Genomic DNA, 6,000 nt, shown 5'->3' on the forward strand with positions numbered 1-6,000 from the left:
ACAACTTTATAAAATTTGAGGGCCTAATTGACTTTACAGAAAAAGTTTGAAGGCCTATTTGATACATTTTATGCAAAAAAAAAGTGACATTTATATTTACCTGTTATTAGAGGTCATTACCAGGTAATTATGTTTTGATAACTAAATTGACATGTTTATGTAATTAATTGCAACTCTAAAAAGTTTGAGGGCTAATTGACTTTACAGATAAATTTTGATGGCCTATTTGATATATGTTATGAAAAAAAAAAGTGACATTTATATTTACCTGGTATTACAGGTCACTAGGATGTGACATTTTTATGTACCTACATGCAACTTTAAAAAGTTTGAGAGATAATTGACTTTAAAGGTAAAGTTTGATTGTTTATTTTACACATTTTATGCAAAAAAGTGACATTTATATTTACCTGGTATTACAGCTCATTAACAGGTAATTATGTCTTTATGAACTAAATTGACATGTTTAAGTAACTAATCGCAACTTTATAAAGTTTAAGGGCCTAATTGACTTTATATATAAAGTTTGAAGGCCCATTTGATACATTTTATGCAAAAAAAAAAAAGTGACATTTATATTTACCTGTTATTACAGGTCATCAACAAGTAATTATGATTTGATGACTAAATTGAAATGTTTATGTATCTAATTGCAACTTTAAAATGTTTGAGGGCTAATTGACTTTACAGATAAAGTTTGATGTCCTATTTGATACATTTTATGCAAAAAAAAAAGTGACATTTATATTTACCTGGAGATATAGGTCACTAACAGGTAATTATGTCTTTATGAACTAAATTGACATGTTTATGTACATAATTACAACTTTATAAAGTTTGAGGGCCTAATTGACTTTAAAGGTAAAGTTTGACGGCCTATTTGATACATTTTATGCAAAAAAAAAGTGACATTTATATTTACCTAGAATTACAGGTCACTAACATGTCACATGTTTATGTACCTATTTGCAACTTCAAAAAGTTTGAGAGCCTAATTGACTTTAAAGGTACAGTGTGATTGCCAATTTGACACATTTTATGCAAAAAAAAAGTGACATTTATATTTATCTGGAGTTACAGGTCACTAACAGGTAGTTATGTCTTTATGAACTAAATTGACATGTTTATCTACCTAATTGAACTTTATAAAGTTTTAGGGCCTAATTGACTTTACAGATAAAGTTTGATGGCCTATTTGATAAATTTTATGCAAAAAAAAAAGTGACATTTATATTTACATGGTATTACAGGTCACCAACAAGAAATTATGCCTTGATGACTAAATTGACATGTTTATGTATCTGATTGCAACTTTAAAAAGTTTAAGGGCCGAATTGACTTTATAGATAAAGTTTGATGGTCTATTTGATATATTTTATGCAAAAAAAAAAAAAGTGACATTTATATTTACCTGGTATTACAAGTCACTAACATGTGACATTTTTATGTACCTACTTGCAACTTTAAAAAGTTTGATGGCCTAATTAACTTTAAAGGTAAAGTTTGATTGCCTATTTGACACATTTTATGCAAAAAAAGTGACATTTATATTTACCTGGTATTACAGGTCATTAACAGGTAATTATGTTTTGATGAACTAAATTGACATGTTTATGTACCTAATTGCAACTTTATAAAGTTTAAGGGCCTAATTGACTTTACATGTAAAGTTTGAAGGCCTATTTGATACATTTTATGCAAAAAAAAAAGTGACATTTATATTTACCTGGTATTACAGGTCATCAACAGGTAATTATGCTTTGATGACTAAACTGACATGTTTATGTATCTAATTGCAACTTTAAAAAGATTGAGACCCTAATTGACTTTAAAGGTAAGTTTGATGGCCTATTTGATACATTTTATGCAAAAAAAAAAAGTGACATTTATATTATTTGGAATTACAGGTCACTAACATGTCACATGTTTATGTAGCTACTTGAAACTTTAAAAAGTTTGAGAGATAATTGACTTTAAAGGTACAGTTTGATTGCCTATTTGACACATTTTATGAAAAAAAAAAGACATTTATATTTACCTGCTACTATAGGTTACAACAGGTAATTATGTCTTTATGAACTAAATTGACATGTTTAAGTAACTAATTGCAACTTTATAAAGTTTGAGGGCCTAATTAACTTTACAATTAAAGTTTGATGGCCTATTTGATACATTTTATGGAAAAAAAAGTGACATTTATATTTACTAGGTATTACAAGTCACCAACAAGAAATTATGCCTTGATGACTAAATTGACATTTTTATGTATTTAATTTCAACTTTAAAATGTTTAAGGGCCGAATTGATTTTATAGATAAAGTTTGATGGTCTATTTGATATATTTTATGCAAAAAAAAAAGTGACATTTATATTTACCGAGTATTACGGGTCACTAACATGTGACATTTTTATGTACCTACTTGCAATTTTAAAAAGCTTGAGAGCCTAATTGACTTTAAAGGTAAAGTTTGATTGTCTATTTGACACATTATATGCAAAAAAAAAAAGTGACATTTATATTTACCTGGAGTTACAGGTCACTAACAGGTAATTATGTCTTTATGAACTAAATTGTCATGTTTATGTACCTAATTGCAACTTTATAAAGTTTGAGAGCCTAATTGACTTTACAGATAAAGTTTGATAGCCTATTTGATACATTTTACGCATAAAAAAAAGTGACATTTATATTTACCTGCTATTACAGGTCACCAACAGGTAGTAATGCTTTGATGACTAAATTGACATGTTTTTGTATCTAATTGCAACTTTAAAAAGTTTAAGGGCCTAATTGACTTTATAGATAAAGTTTGATGGTCTATTTGATATATTTTATGAAAAAAAAGTGACATTTATATTTACCTGGTATTACAGGTCACTAACATGTGACATTTTTATATACCTACATGCAACTTTAAAAAGTTTGAGAGATAATTGACTTTAAAGGTAAAGTTTGATTGTTTATTTTACACATTTTATGCAAAAAAGTGACATTTATATTTACCTGGTATTCAAGGTCATTAAAAGGTAATTATGTCTTTATGAACTAAATTGACATTTTTAAGTACCTAATTGCAACTTTATAAGGTTTGAGGGCCTAATTGACTTTACATATAAAGTTTGAAAGCCTATTTGATACATTTTATGCAAAAAAAAAAAGTGACGTTTATATTTACCTGTTATTACAGGTCATCAACAGGTAATTATGTTTTAAAAAGTTTGAGGGCCTAACTGACTTTACGGATAAAGTTTGATGTCCTATTTGATACATTTTATGCAAAAAACAACTGACATTTATATTTACCTGGAGTTACAGGTCACTAACAGGTAATTATGTCTTTATGAACTAAATTGACATGTTTAAGTACCTAATTGCAACTTTATAAAGTTTAAGGTCTAATTGACTTTGCATATAAAGTTTGAAGGCCTATTTGATACATTTTATGCAAAAAAAAAAAAAAAGGTGACATTTATATTTACCAGTTATTACAGGTCATCAACAGGTAATTGTGTTTTGATGACTAAATTGACATGTTTATGTATCTAATTGCAACTTTAAAAACTTTGAGGGCCTAATTGACTTTACAGATAAAGTTTGATGGCCTATTTGATATATTTTATGCAAAAAAAAAAGTGACATTTATATTTACCTGTTATTACAGGTCACTAACATGTGACATTTTTGTTTACCTACTTGCATCTTTAAAAAGTTTGAGAGCCTAATTTACTTTAAAGGTAAAGTTTTATTGTTTATTTGACACATTTTATGCAAAAATGTAACATTTATATTTACCTGGTATTACAGGTCACTAACATGTAATTATGTCTTTATAAACTAAATTAACCATGTTTAATTACCTAATTTCAACTTTATAAAGTTTAAAGGCCTAATTAACTTTACATGTAAATTTGAATGCCTATTTGATACATTTTAAGCAAAATAAAAGTGACATTTATATTTACCTGTTATTACAGGTCATCAACAGGTAATTATGTTTTGATGACTAAATTGACATGTTTATGTACCTATTTTACACTTTAAAAAGTTTGAGAGCCTAATTGACTTTAAAGGTAAAGTTTGATTGCCTATTTGACACATTTTATGAAAAAAAGTGACATTTATATTACCTGGTATTACAGGTCACTAACAGGTAATTATGTCTTTATGAACTAAATTGACATGTTTATGTACCTAATTACATCTTTATAAAGTTTGAGGCCTAATTGACTTTACAGATCAAGTTTGATGGCCTATTTGATACACTTTATGCAAAAAAAAGTGACATTTATATTTACCGGGTATTACAGGTCATCAACAGGTAATTATGTTTTGATGACTAAATTGACATGTTTATGTAACTATTTGTAACTTTAAAAAGTTTGAGGGCCTAATTGACTTTACAGATAAAGTTTAATCGCCTATTTGATACATTTTATGCAAAAAAAACTGATATTTATAATAATATGGAATTACAGGTCACTAACATGTCACATGTTTATGTACCTACTTGAAACTTTAAAAAGTTTGAGGGCCTAATTGACTTTACATATAAAGTTTGAAAGCCTATTTGATACATTTTATGCAAAAAAATGACAATTACATTTACCTGGTATTACAGGTCACAAACAGGTAATTATGTCTTTATGAACTAAATTGACATGTTTATGTACATAATTAAAACTTTATAAAGTTTGATGGTCTAATTGTGTTTACAAATAAAGTTTGATGGCCTATTTGATACATTTTATGCAAAAAAAAATTGACATTTATATTTACCTGGAGCTACAGGTCACTAACAGCAAATTATGTCTTTATGAACTAAATTGGCATGTTTATGTACCTAATTACAACTTTATAATGTTTGAGGGCCTAATTGACTTTACAGGTACAGTTTGAAGGCGTATTTGATTAACTTTATGCAAAAAAAAAATGACATTTATATTTTACCTGGTATTTCAGGTCACCAACAGGTAGTAATGCTTTGATGACTAAATTGACATGTTTATTTATCTAATTGCAACTTTAAAAAGTTTAAGGCCCTAATTGACTTTATAGATAAAGTTTGATGGTCCTTTTGATATATTTTATTCCAAAAAAAAAGTGACATTTATATTTACCTAGTATTACAAGTCACTAACATGTGACATTTTTATGTACCTACATGCAACTGTAAAAACTTTGAGAGCCTAATTGACTTTAAAGGTAAAGTTTGATAGTTTATTTGACACATTTTATGCAAAAAAGTGACATTTATATTCACCTGGTATTGAAGGTCATTAAAAGGTAATTGGGTCTTTATGAACTAAATTGACATTTTTAAGTACCTAATTGCAACTTTATAAAGTTTAAGGGCGTAATTGACTTTACATATAAAGTTTGAAAGCCTATTTGATACATTTTATGCAAAAAAAAAAAAAAGTGACATTTATATTTACCTTTTATTACAGGTCATCAACAGGTAATTATGTTTTGATGACTAAATTTACATGTTTATGTATCTAATTGCAACTTTAAAAAGTTTGAGGGCCTAATTGACTTTACAGATAAAGTTTAATCGCCTATTTGATACATTTTATGCAAAAAAAACTGATATTTATAATAATCTGGAATTACAGGTCACTAACATGTCACATGTTTATGTACCTACTTGAAACTTTAAAAAGTTTGAGGGCCTAATTGACTTTACATATAAAGTTTGAAAGCCTATTTGATACATTTTATGCAAAAAAAAAAGTGACATTTATATTTACCTGTTATTACAGGTCATCAACAGGTAATTATGTTTTGATGACTAAATTTACATGTTTATGTATCTAATTGCAACTTTAAAAAGTTTGAGAGCCTAATTGACTTTAAAGGTAAAGTTTGATTGCCTATTTGACACATTTTATGCAAAAAAAATGACATTTACATTTACCCTGTATTACAGGTCACTAACAGGTAATTATGTCTTTAGGAACTAAATTGACATATTTATGTACCTAATTACAACTTTATAA

This window comes from Ipomoea triloba, chromosome 10 (genome assembly GCF_003576645.1).
Source record: "Ipomoea triloba cultivar NCNSP0323 chromosome 10, ASM357664v1".
Taxonomy (NCBI): Eukaryota; Viridiplantae; Streptophyta; class Magnoliopsida; order Solanales; family Convolvulaceae; genus Ipomoea; species Ipomoea triloba.